At 37.8% G+C, this 14,633-nt stretch overlaps 1 pseudogene; it reads left to right on the top strand.

Moving 5' to 3' along the window:
• The first annotated feature begins 1,093 nt into the window (after window positions 1–1,093).
• LOC131413801 (butyrophilin subfamily 1 member A1-like) lies at window positions 1,094–13,829 on the top strand (annotated as a pseudogene).
• The last annotated feature ends 804 nt before the right edge of the window (window positions 13,830–14,633 follow it).

Genomic DNA, 14,633 nt, shown 5'->3' with positions numbered 1-14,633 from the left:
AGACTGTGTGGGTGTCCTGTGGTGGTGACAGATATTTTGGTATTTGTTTATATAGGCAGACCTGGGAAAGGTTTGGCACTTCAAGCCCAGTGGAGGAAGGGGTTAGATAAGTGTCACATTGAGTCATTCTTCTAATCCATCTTAATTGCCTGATGTGGATTTATATTAATGAAAATTAAGAGAAAGTGTTGGATCTCACTGAGTCATAAGGTAAAAGATTTGATATAGCATAGTTGTTATGTTCTTTAAAACCTCTATGGAACAAGCCCTGATGGCCTAGTGGTTAAAGTTTGACACTGTCACCGCTTAGGCAGCATGGGTTTGGTTCCCAGTCACAGAACCACACCACTCTTCTGTCAGTAGCCATGCTGTGGCAGCTGCTCACATAGAAGAACTAGAAGGACTTAATGACTGTGATATACAACCACACACTAGGGCTTCAGGGAAGGGAAAAAAAAGAAGAAAAAAGAGGAAGATTGACAACAGATGTTAGCTCAGAGCAAATCATTCCCTGCAAAAAAAAAAAAAATTATTTCTCGATTTCTGTCCTTACTTTAAACTAAATTTTTAAAAAGCCTCTATAACTTCATTTGTATGTTTCATAATGGTTCTGTTCATTTCTGATTAATTATGACTGTAAACTTCTTTTTGAATTCAAATTTATTTTGCATTTTTTAATTCTATTGTATGTTGTTAGCACTACGAAATCCTTGAAAGTTATATGTTCTTAATGAATGTCTCTATTTGAAAGGGCGATCTTATTTCTTTGAATGATTTCTCTCTGAAAGTTATTTTTATTTTAAAAGTAATATTGCCATATTTACAATTTTGTTAGACTATGTCTGGTTTATATTTATTTCTTGTTTTCCTAAGTTTCTTATAAACCATATATAGATACTCAATCTTAGATCCAGAATTTCAAAAATGTGTAAATTAGAGCTTTCTTAATTATTTCAGGCTCTAACTCAGAATTTCTTTCTGTCATTCTAAGTGAGAAAAACAATTATTCTGGGATTCATAGGACTTGAAGGATCTTTAAAACAAAAATGAATTACTTCTTCTCACTATTTGCAGCATGGAAGGAAGATGAAAGATTCCAGAGAACAATCTTGGAATTTTAAACTATTTGTCTTTCATCGTGGTTGAGATGGATATCACATCAGTGGAGGAAATTTCTACGTCTGGGAAAAAGAGAATCAGAAAGTATGAATGTCTTTTCAATTCCCTGTCTAATGGAATGAGGGGCCTAACTGGCAGATGAAAACTTATCATCAGAATGGCAGATATATTGAGATGAATTGAACAAGACATTAAAATAAAAATTGCTAACAGAAGTTATGATGTTACTGACACTCTTCTAAGTGTTTTACATATATTAATTCATGTAATCCCCACACAAAACTTAGGGTAGGTACTATTATTAAACTCACTGTCAGATGAGGGAACTGAGGCACAGAGAGGTCGAGTAACTTGCTCAAAATCATGAGCTTGTAAATAGCCTCACCAGGATTATAACTCAGGCAGTCAAGTTCAAATGTCTATGCTATGAACCTGGATAATACATTTCCCAGAAAGAAAGAAACCACACTTGTTTTTGATCCTCTCTGTAACTTGTAAGTATGTAATTATTAGATTTATTATCCATGCCAAGTCAAAGTTCTCTCTCCTTATCTTATTTTACTTTCGGGTTTGAGTACGTTAGTGTGGCTGAAGATAAGCACACTCCTGAGAGCTTCCTGTGTAGGGGCCATCTTTCTTTCTGTTTTCCGAAATCCTTTAAGGGACCACCCAAGGCCTCCTCCCTGGCCAAGAGTTTTCTAACATCTGATATCCCCTTGATATCTTGGAGCAAGTCTCACAGGAGAGACCTGTGGGCAGCCGAGAGCCATGGTAACTGGCAGAAAGGGCAGAGAGTATTCCTGGTGCCTGCAGCAGTGAAGGTGAGGAGTTCCAGGATGCCTTCGTCTCTGTAAAAGACGTGAGTGCTGCATTTGCGGCTGATGGGCAAGAGGGAGGGAAATGAGAGAATCTGGACAAGGATCCCAGGGGATTGATGGAGGACAGCCAAGTTATATCTGTGCCTTCATCATATGGAAATGTGTAGGGAGAAAATTTGTTGAGGCCAGAGAAATGTTCATGTTAAAGCCATCTCAGCGGCTGCTCATTGCCTCCTCTCTATCTCTCTGTCCATTGGATAAAATGTTCTTGAATAAGAGAAGAGTTTAGAGAGACTGTGGACAGATTTATCACTGCAGAACATGGCTGTTGAGATGAAGACTGTTTTCTTGGAAAAAGGAAACAAAAGGTCTTTTTTTGTGTGAGTGTCAAAGGCTTCCCTGATGTTCCCTGAGAGACGCTATAGTTATTTGAGAGCTTCAGGAGGCCATTTCTTTAGAAGTACTGAGAACCACCTTAGCTATGACTTCTTTACCTTATGGGTTCCATTTTTATCTTTACTCCAGCTGTTTTCAGGACCCTCCTCTGTGTCATACTGTTCTTTGCTCTGGGAAAGATGGTGGGTTCTCTGGACTTCCCTCTGCCAAGAGACCTCTTCTCTATCCTGCTTCTCCAGGTGTCTATGTGGGGCTCAGGTTAGAATATTTTATATTTTCTATACCTGGTTTCTCTTGTTCTCTGAAGAAAAGGATTAAATCACTCCATCACTTTTCATACATACCTGGGTTAATTTTAAATCCTTTATTTTTATATAATGATTTATTTACCCATACATGAGGGCAAATAAATCATTATATGATTATTTTAGAGAGAAAGACCAGGTAGAATTACTTTACTAATGCCTTCTAATTCATTCAGGTGTCAGCTTCATGAGGAATGCATTTTCTGATGCCTAAGCCCTGATTAAAAACTCTAATTTTATGATTTCTCAGCCCTCTTCTCTCCTCCTTCATAGAATTTGCTACCATTGCAATTAAAAAATCATTTGTTTAATATGAGATTAACGTTGTTTGTAAGCTCTGCAAGGGTAGAAATCTGCTTTGCCTTGTCCACTACCACATCTTCAGTCTGAATGTGTGTTGCAAATCATTGGTGTACGAATGAGAGAATGTCTATGGGGCTCTACTGGGCCAGTAATGATGCCGTGTTCTGATAGTCTTTTCACTTATGGCTCTATTCCAGATTCATTCTCGGTGATTGGCCCTTCGGAGCCCATTGTGGCCATGCTGGGGGCAGACACAGTGCTGCACTGTCGTGTGACCCCAGCCATGAGCGTGGAGAACACGGAGTTGCGGTGGTTCCGCTCCGAGTTCTCAGAGGCTGTGTATGTGTATCAGGATGGAATGGAGCAGGTGGGAGAATAGCTGGTAGATTTCAAAGGGAGTGCAGAGTTGGTGAAAGATTACATCACTGAGGGAAGAGTAGCTGTGAGAATCCACAGTTTCCGGGTCTCAGACAATAGGATGTACAAGTGTTTTTTTAAAAAAGGCAGTGATGGGCCAGCCCTGTGGCTTAGCGGTTAAGTGCTCGAACCCGATGCTGGGGGCCGGGGTTCTGATCCCGGGGGTGCATTGACACACCGCTTCTCCGGCCATGCTGAGGCCGCGTCCCACATACAGCAACTAGAAGGATGTGCAACTATGACATACAACTATCTACTGGGGCTTTGGGGGGAAAAATAAATAAATAAATAAATAGTTAAAAAAAAAAAAAAGGCAGTGATTATGAAGAAGCCATTTTGGAGCTAAAGGTGATAGGGAAGTAATTACCTGAGAACACAGACCACTCTAAGGGAAATCTAAGTGTTCTGTAGTTGATTTGGGGGGAGGATGGTGAACAGGACAGAGACAAAAAAGGCAAGTATGCTTGAAGCTGGTCAACATCCTAGACACCCCAAATGCTCTTAATCTACTTATACATTTATTGTGCTATACTTTAAAATTAAACAAATCCCATAAATATCTACCATAACAATAAATTATTTGTGTCCCTCTTATGTCTGTCTTCACACATTTTGAAGGAAGACACCATGATTACAATAATGTACCATTGCTCTCAGAGACCAGGATCCCAGTTGGCTACTGTGATGGAAGGAGACTCAACCAGCAGTGACAGTGGTTGAGTCTTGAATGCACTGTTTGGAGGAAGTGACTCTGAGGATTATGACAGGATGGATTGGTATTGTAGAAAAAAAAAGTTGTCATCAGAGGATTGAGGTCAGAAAATAATCAACATTCAGTAACTAAATGAAGCAGAAGTAGAGAAAACCATTAACTGAGTGGCTTTTGGGGAAAGAAAAAGGCCCTGAAGAGAGGGGTCGGTGTGAAAGGCTGGAATGGACTGAACGTTGATCCATAGAGCACTGAATTGAGCACTGTGAGTTTTATCATCATTGGTGCTCTTTCATTTTTATTTACAATAAAATTATAACTCATTGTATCCAATTCAAACAGTTCAGAAAGGTATAAAATATAAATTGATAATCCTCCCTTTCCCTTCAATATTCCTTTTTCTCTTCTAAAGTAGCTTTTATACCAGATTGTTCTATGCCCTTTCAGTTATCTCTCTTTCTTTATATAATATATTTATATATAATTAAAATTATTAACTATTACATATAATAAAATATATAATATTATAATTATATAATATTATATGTTTATGTAGCAGATCTTAATCTCTGTTCATAGACTAATCTTCAAAAATGTTCATGTTAATTTATTTAAAAACAAAATTAAATCTATCTTTGAGCCCTGGGCCCATAAGGCTGGTGTGAAGTTATGTGTTAGTTCTTATTGGAGCTTCCTGACCCACAATCCCTACAGTGATAATTGTGCAAAGTTCCTTGGTGTCTAATGCAGCCTATAGCATTTGGGATTCAGCAAATGCCCTGCAGTCTTGGTCCCTCACTGGTTAGTGCTAGGGTGCTTATCTTTCCAGGCTTTGTTCCATCTCTCCATGTTGATTCCAGAAGATAAGTCAAGAATATTATTAAAGACTTTTGATGCAACTCTTCAAGAGGCACCTGAAGATCTCTGTCTCTTCCTTAGGTTTTAAGAAACCTCCCCTCCACTCTGTCAAAGCTTCTTTCTATTTCCCTTAAGGACACTAGCTCATCAACATTCTTTTTCCCACCCATGTTACACGATTGCTTTCACTAACTTATACATTCAACAATATAGGAAGAAGGACCTTCTTCATGCAGTTACTGCTTCATGCCAAACAAATAGCCCTGAAGCCAAAATACTATAAATGGAATCAGGAGAGGGAAAACTTTAGAGGAAAACTCAAGTACCAGTTATCTAAGCAGAATTAACAACATATTAAAATGTTAAATAATTTTCTGCTCCATATACATATACTCATATTTTTATTTAAAATATCTCACAATATCTTTTTTCTGTAAATTGCCTTTTCCTCCTTAACAATATATAATACACAAATTACAAAAGATTGTATTCCTTAATGATTATAAATGTTTCCATTATATAGAAATTCTGTAATTTATGTGAATATTTACTTTCTAGTGAGTATTGACTGTTTTCAATTTTATATCATGGCAAAAATAATTAAATACACATATTTGCACATAAATCTCTGCAGTGATATAAGTTGTTTCTTACAAGATAAATTTCTCAAATGATTAAGTTTATATCCTATAATTTAACAATTCCAGTTTCAAGATAATCTTAAAATTCCTTTGAATTTATGGATAGTCTAGTAATTGTTCCAGTTTATACTCCTAACAGCACTACATGAGGATGAACATTTCTTTATACTTTTGATGACACTGAATATTATATTTGTTTTTCTTCATTTTTATCAATCTGATAGGTAAAAAATGATATCTCATAACAAATTTGTATTACACTCATAACAAATAAATTGGATATCTTTTCACGTATTTCTTACCTGTTTATATTTTTTCTTCTTTGAATTTCCTGTTTATGTCCCTTAATTAACGGGATTTTTTGGAGACAGGACTTTTTTTGAAAATTTTTCTATTGATTTGTGGTAGCAATTTTACTCATAAACGTTGAAAACACTTTTTCCTAGTTTGTATTTGTCTTATAATTTTTATGGTATCTTTCATTTATAGACCTTTAAAAGTATTTTGCAGTCAGAATTATCAACGTTATCTTCCATGTCTTCTTAGTTTTATGGTGCTCTTAGATGTGCCCTTGTATACCAACATTACAAAAATATTTTACCTTCCTTTCTCCTAATACCTTTTCTGTAAAATATATTGAAGTGTAACATACATAGAGAATTTAGTACTGACTTGAAATGTCTCGCTCAGTGAATTTTCATGAAGCGAATACACCTGAAAAACCAGCACCCAAATCATGAAACAGAGCTTAATTAGAATCCAGGAAAAATCTGTTTTTCCCCTCCCAGTCACGATTTCCCCAAGGATAATCGCTATTCTGATTTCTAACCTCATAGATTAGTTTTGCCTGTCTTTGAATTGTATTGATTGCTTATAGTTGTAGTTTGTTTCTATCTCTTTTTTATTGTTTTGCTTTTTACATTTAGATCTTTAATCTATAGAAATATATTTTTGGTGTAAAGTTTCATGGAATGCTCAAAATATTCTCTCCTGGTGTATACTCGCTTATCTCTATACTATTAGTGAATAATGTAGAAAATCTCCACCAATTTAGAAATGCATTGTTTCTTATAACTTCTCATAGATACCAAGGTATATTCTCAATTCTCTATGTGGTTATAACAATTTACCTGTTCATTTCTTTGACAACATCATAGTGTTTCCATTTTTAAAACTTTATACATACTCTCTGCCCAAACAAATGTGTTGTTTTTTAAATTTTTTCTTTTTCTTTGAATATGTTAGGCCCATTTTTAATATTTCTCATTTAATACTATCTGACAAGATATCTATAGGCTGATTTACCCATCTTCTTTATGTGTAACTTTAATGGGAAGAAGTCAAATCCATTAGGTCTTAAAGGAAAGAGCAACAAACTCACCTGAGCCATGTTACTGTGACACCACTTTGGTATCTTTCCAGTAAGACGTCAAACATTTTCACAGTCCCCAGAAATAACCTCACTGGAGTCATAGCATTTATCAGTACCTTTCTCATATCACTTCATTGACGTATGGGTGTAAAGATAAGTCCAACATTTAGTAGCAGTTGGTTGATTATATATCCACACTTATCTTCCATTTAGTTAACCTTTGCCTAGTACAGCCACTTCTATGCTCAGGGATGAGTATCTCTTCCTTTTTCTCTTTCTCAACATAAGTCTGCTTATTTCAATGTGGAACTTCAATGGCTATATTCTTCCAGGAGGTGCCAGGTCTATTTGGTCTATTGGTTCTTGCTTCCTAGGCTTTGATCTGCTTCATTTTGCTCAGGACCAGTTTCACTCACTTATATTCATTTCCTTTATTCTAAAGAGTTATCAGCTCCCTCAGACAATTCTGAGAAGATGGATTATATTTCAGACTGCTTTCTGTTTTCCAGAGTGTGTCCTCCCAGGCAGGTCAGGGCTTGGTAGTAAAAATTATTAGCTGTATTGTAATTTTTAGCCAAAAAAAGACAATTAACTGTGGTTCCTAATATATTTCCTACATCTGAGGAACTGGAATGGGACTGAGCCAGACATAGAGGATTCCCATTCTTTGTGATGTCAAGTTTAAAATACACAAAATAACATGCAGTCTTAGAAGTCAGGATAGCCATTATTCTCAAGGAAACAGTGGATTCTTCTAGTATTCTGATAATGTTGTGTTTCGATACGGGTGCTTGTTACATGAATCTACTAGTAGACCCAGCCTCTGCAGAGTTGAAGAAGAGGAGAGGTGGTAGAGGGAAAAGGAAAGGGTGAGAGTGCAAACGTAAAAAACACCTTAACTCCTTTATGGACTCACTTCATCTTTCAGATAATCTCTACTCAGAGGAAGAAAGAAAATTTGGAAAAAATTACAGAGACTGTTTAAGGAAGTGACTACAAGAAGTCTCAATTTAAGCACAGAAAGATAGTCTTCCTTGAGACTCCAATAAATGGAATAGATAGATAGATGATATAGATATAGATATAGATACATTGATGTTTTTTCCTGAAAGAATTCAACATTGACAAATTTTACTCTCCTCCTTTCCTATTATCCTTCTATGACCAATTGCAGATATGCTTGGATAGAGAATATATGACAGGCATTAATACACATTCTAGTATCAGCTTCAAATCTCTTGTGATTTCTGAACCACAGATACCCATTTATCTCATGGGAGAAGAAAAGAAACCCCCTCCTTTCAGTGAGAACTATGGTGCTTCGTCCATCTCCCCACTGGTGTTACTGAGTAACATTAGGGAATTCTGGATAAAAAGAGTTCAGGTCTCAGATGAATGACTGTCTCTCCGGGTTTGGGTTCTGGTCCTCATATTTTCATGGTGGGTCCAGAAGATGAAGGAATAAGGCTGACATGCACAGGCAAGGGATGGTTTCCCCAGCCTGAGGTACAATGGAAAGACATAAGAGGAGAGAAGATACCATCTCTCTCTGAGGACGAGACCCAAGATGACGATGGGTTTTTTCAGATAGAGGCATCACTCATTGTGAGAGACAGCTCAAAGAGAGAAGTTTTCTGCTCCATGAAGAACCCCTTCTTTGGACAAGAGCAAGTGGCAACTATTTCTATCCCAGGTCAGTGTTGCTCATTTTAGGGACAGGACAGAAGGAAGGAGGGGATATTTGGGACCTGGGATGGGGTAGACTTGCTTGATGTATGTTTTTGATCAAGTTTTGGGGGCCCTGTGTCAGAAACCTTATTCCCTAGGACCTCTCCTTGGAAGATAGCATTTGCTGTGACTTTCATCATCCTTGAGATTTTTGTGGGTGCTGTTGTATTTTTGGCCTGGAAAGGACGGCAGGAAAAGAAGAGAGCATGGGAAGCCAAGGAGGAAAAAGTGAAAGAATGTAAAGCCAAAGGTAAAACTGTGAATCAGACTTGGTGGGATCTGTGAATTTATGGGTTTGTTAGCATGGCTGTGCATATGAGTGGCATCTGTTGGAACACAGAGACATATGTAGTACTGAGTTAGAGCCCCAAGACCTTCAACAAGACATAGAGTCCAGGACCTCCATGACAAAAATATTATAATAGAGTTAAACAGAGAGAGAAAACTCACTGGTATAAACATGCAGTTTGAAAAAATGGTCATAGTAATTCTCAATTAAGGTAAATTTCTTGTTCTAGGTATACAGAAGTAGCATTCAGGATCTGGGCTTAGTAATATAGTCTAGAAAATAAATCTTGGATTTTTATTTCTGTAAAGTCTATTTTGTCATTTCTTTTCTTTTTAGAGTCACTTGAGAAAGAGCTTGATAAGTTGTCCATTTTCTTTGCTCTAATACGGGAAATAGACTCCTTACTCTATGCTGTGTACTTTGCATCTCACAGGTTGTTATTCTTTTTCAGTCAGAAGGAAGGAATTATATCAGCAAGGTGAGTTATATTGATGTTACAGTTGGGCCAACTATCTCATCTGCCCCTGTGTTCTGATTGCTTCCTCTTCACCTTGTTGGTGAGGGAGAGATCCCCCACCCTAAATAGAATAAGATGGTCAGACACACAACACCCTAAACTGGACATATGAGATTGACAGCAGTTTATTGATCACATATATTCACATCCTGGGGGAGGAGGACACCACAAGCCATGCAGGACCACATGAGGGTTGCACTTGGATGCAGAGTAGAATAGCAAGGGCCATGGGAGTCAGGCTTTGTAGTAACAAGAGGATGAGGTGCCCCTGTTGTCTGTGGAAGTATGTGATGGGCCTGTTTGAATAATTTTGAGGCTGACAGGGAGGTAAAGCCCATTAGGTAGAAGACCAGGTGGGGTTCAGCTGGCTTGGCTGATAGGGAAATTAGCTGAATGGGGAGCTTTTTCTGCTAGATGGAGGGCATATTCTGGTGAGAGAAGGGGAACTCAGTTAGGCATTTGGGGCCCTGTGAGGCTCAAAGACGTCAAGGCAGCACATGAAATTTTAGGCTTTACAATACACTCTTAAAATTCAAGCCTATCTTCTCACAAAAGAACCGGACCCTCATATTTTATCACAGATGTATTGGGGGAATGTGGAAAATGTGAGAAATAGAATAGGAAATGTAAAAGAAGTCAAATACCTCAGAATTCTTGTTGAGGTGATGAATACAGAAATATAAGACTATCAAACACCTTCATATTTCATGTAGTTGCTACAATTTCATGCTCTGAAGTGAAGGTCCTACGAATGGGAAAGTCTAATTCATTTGTTTTATTTCAGACTGGAGGAAAGCAGAGTTATATGCTGGTGAGTAACTGATGTTGTCTTGGGGCTTCAGGCACCCCTGGATTTCATGAGGCATTTCTAGGGCATTTATCAGCAATGTGCCATCTTCTGGAGTCTTTATTTTGTTGATGGGAGTCCAAAAAAATACAGAGGATAAGGAATAAGTATCCCATTAGTTTAGAAGGCATGTTCTTGGCATAATTCCCCATATGATTTTTTTTTGTTTTAGACTGGAGAAAGGAACAGTTCAAAGCAGGTGAGTCATCTTATTATTTTGTCCCACATAATCTCTTCTATACAAATGAGAAACTCTTGCATTTGTATAAACTCCCAATAATACCTACTCGTAGCTTTCATTTCAGTCTCAACCTCATGCTGAAATGTTAACAAATTTCTTACCATTCTGATACCATTCGTTCATTCATTCAGCATAAATTAATACAACTATTTATTCAGTGCCAAATAAATAAAGCAGATCTGATCTCTGACTTCATGAGAAAGTGCGTGTACAAATTGTGATAAATGTTATGAAGGAATAAGAGATTTCCATGAGAAAAAACGACGGATTAAAGGAATTTCCCGGATGAATTAATATTTAATCTGTGACTTAAGTGATATGGCCGATTTATTCACGTGAATAGCATTGAAAGAGTACTTCAGTCAAAAGGAAGTCTATTATGTAACCAGCCTGAGACAGAGAAGAGCTTGTTGCATCTCAGTACAAGCAGAAAATGGCCCCTGGCCATCTTAGAATCTTGCCAGAATTATGAGTTGATAATCAACTTCTAGTGCAGACTACTTTACTCTAAATATCCCTACATCCACAAACATTTCCTAGTTAATTTAATTCTCTACAAATTAAAACATACTCTAATATCCCACATACAAATTCCTATGAGAAAAACTTTAATTATTGAAGATATTTGGTTTGACAAGAGTCAGATTAATTACTACTAGTATTAGTACTATTGCTACTATTATTACTGGTATTAGTGTTACTATAACTATTGGAAGCTAAAATTTACCAAGTGTTCATCATGGACAAGACATAGTACTAAGTTCTCTGCACATTATGCCATTTATTTCTCACAATAATCCTATGCTGAGGTATCATAATTATGTGCATCATGATGAGGGTAAAGTGAGGCTGAGAGAAGCAAAATAACTTCATGAAGATCACAACTACTAAGGACAGAGTGATTATCAAAATTCAGATCTTTCTGACCAAATCCTGGGATTTCAACCATTAGAAACATAGCAAGAGTGTGTGAGAAGTGGATGACTTAGTTATTACATAAGCCCACAGAAAAATGATACCAAAGGAGCTTAAATGAAAGTAGAGACACTGCGATTGGGAATATGATAGGGTGTAATTATTAAGAACAAGCATTAGAATAACAGGCATTTGAAGGAGGATAGAGGGACCCCATCCTGAAATACCCGACCTTGGGGATTTTCAGATGAGACAGCTCTCTTGGTCAGATGGTCTTAGCCCATCTGGAACAGATGGTTACCCAAGGTCCTGTCCAACTCTGGCCTTCTATGATTTACACATCGTGTGTCTCCTATGAATGGACACAGGATAAAACATAAATTGTTTTACCTACTCCTTCATTTCTCTTCTTCTTGTTTTCCTCCATTATCCTTTCCTAGTATTTGCATCTTTTCTAAGGCCAACCAGTCTCCATTATGAAATGACCCTTATTTCTTTTTCCCCACACTTACAGTGGCTGTTACTCTGGATCCAGATGTGGCTCATCCCAACCTCATCGTATCTGAGAGTGGAAAACACGTTTCTTTAATAGAGAATGTTCCTCGGAACTGTGACGCTCCAACACGCCAGGGCCAAGGGGAATCTGAGACTATTTTCAGTGTTCTGGGCCAGAATTGCTTTACTGGAGGGAGACATTACTGAGAAGTAGAAGTGAATACGAGGGCAGAAGCTGGAACTGGGACTAGGTGGGCTCTGGGTGTTTGCTCACACACAGTGAAGAGAGAGGGGTGATTTGTAGAAAGTCCAGGGAAGAATTTCTGGGTGGTGGCATTTGAGGAAGGAGAAGTCAGGGCTCTCACCTCCAAGCCACAGTCTCTATTGCTGAGGCAGCACCCCCACCAGATAGGAGTTTTCCTGGACTAGGAGGCTGGGGCTGTGTCCTTTTACAATATGGTTGATGGGTCCCACATTTATTCTTTTACTGAAGTCACCTTCTGTGGGATCCTCTGTCCTTATTTTAGCCTTCAGGGTGCTGGCACATCTATAACCATCTGCTTAGCTTCAGATCACACTGAAAACAGTCCAGATTCTTCTCCAAAGACCTTTATAACTCATTTAATGAGTTGTGATATGGATGTCCCCCAAGAAGCTAACTCTCTATTACCTCCATAAGAAGCAAAGTGTCAGCACCTCTGCTACCTCCTTTCAGGCTTCTCATAGGTATGTTCTCCAAGAAAGCTGTCCATGTGTGGAGAGCTGATCATTTTCACTAGGTATGATTTCAGCCCCTTTCAAGGAGTGAGAGGCAGAAAGAGAAATGAGACAACTGAAAAATATCTGGGGGCATTTCCTCTAGTATTACCTTTGGGGAAATCCAGTCTCTTTTTGAGGAGCAATAATTTGTCACAAAAAAACTCCAAACAAATGCATGGCCTCCCTTCCGTTCTGGTGCTCAGTATGTATTGAAGTAAATATTTTCACAGCTACATTTAAAAGAAAATTTCTCTTCTTACTATTTTTGTTATCAAATATGGAGGAGGCGGTGGTGTTTGAAGGGATGGGTCACAATTGAGTGAATTCTCAATACGTGTTACTACTGTTGGAGATACACAGAAATCTGTTCAAGTCTTTTGAAATTTAGTAGCTCAGCTTGCCCTTTCTTCAGGCTCTAGTGTCCATTGACGTCTACACTTGGGCTTTGCCAAGGGGTGGGGAGGACTGATATATAACTATAATCCATTTGAGCAGGAGCCCAAGCTTTCTGGGAGGGAAGAGTCCTTTTCTTTAGAAAAAGGAATTGATGTTGCAGTTCATGTTCTCAGAGAAAAAGAGGTCAAATAGGAATGAAGAAACATCTACAGCCTTGATGGAGAAAGAGCCATTGCTAACACTGACAATTTTTTTTTCTTTCTGACCATGTACTTCCCACTGTTGAGGGTTTCCTTTGCCTTTGGTGCAACTAAGCCTTCTCCAGCAGTTTATCACCAAGCTTATGTCTTCAAGGATATAAAATATGAGCTTCTCCTGTTAAATAAGCCTTCTCTTCCTGACAATAGAAAAGATCCATTTAGATTCTTCTACAATCTTAACAGATCTTTAAACCACAAGTCCCTTTAATAACCTCTCTTGGAAGATGTATCTCCTTAGCAAAATGTCCCTGACACACCAAGTGGCAAAGCCAGTATTTGAACCCAGGAAGAATAAATCCATAGCCTAGAATATTGACTTCATGACAGTAAAGGGAGGGCTTATATAACAAGCAAGAAATAATAAAGGGCAGGAGAGAGGTAAATGAACATTGAACAAATATTAGTAGATATAATCAAATGGACATGGTGGATGAGGAGGGATTTCTGGACATGAGAATCCTATACATGTTCCTTGTACAACAAAAAGGAACAAATGGGATTGGCACTATAATATAGAAATATAGAACAGGAAGGATAATGAGTTCAGTTTTGGATATTTTACTTTTGTTATATAATCAGGATATTCAGCATGAGGTTTCCAAATGAATTTTTAGTATCTCTTCTGCAAGAACTAAATTCATATTTTGTTCTACAACAGGATTCCTCCACCTGTCACTGCTCTACTCATTTTAATGAGTTTTTGCTCTTCTGAACTTAGGGATTGGGGAGCATAGGCTGGAGGCAGGCAATGAAAGAAAATATGAAGGTAGATGGTCTATTGGAATCAGAGTTGTAGACATGTCAGGGATAACATCTTCCATCATGTCCTCATCTCTAGCTGTGGGTAAATCAACAAGCAGTGAAGGGTTTCCAAGTAACCCATGGTTTCTGGCAAAGTAATGACCTTGAATCCACATCTGACTCCATTAATTAATTCTTTATTGCTGGACTACTCTGGCAATCTCATTTTGAGTAGAGTGGAGTAGAGATCATAAAGATATGATAAGACATTCAAAAAGCAAAGATATTTCTCCAGAATAAAGAAATACCTTAGGGCAGGAATTATCTTATTAAGCATGTTATCTCTAGGGCCTAGCACGGTTCACTCTACAGATAAGGCATTCAATAAGTATCCTATTTATGGATCTATTCACGCATTTCACAAATGTTTATTGATCAACTAATATATGCCACTTTTCTAGGTTGTGAGGATACAGAAAAAAGAAGAATATCACTGTCCTAATGGAA

The sequence above is a fragment of the Diceros bicornis genome, chromosome 14, assembly GCF_020826845.1.
Source record: "Diceros bicornis minor isolate mBicDic1 chromosome 14, mDicBic1.mat.cur, whole genome shotgun sequence".
NCBI lineage: Eukaryota > Metazoa > Chordata > Mammalia > Perissodactyla > Rhinocerotidae > Diceros > Diceros bicornis.
Note: the sequence above shows the minus strand (reverse complement) of the source record. Positions and strands in the feature narration are given on the sequence as shown.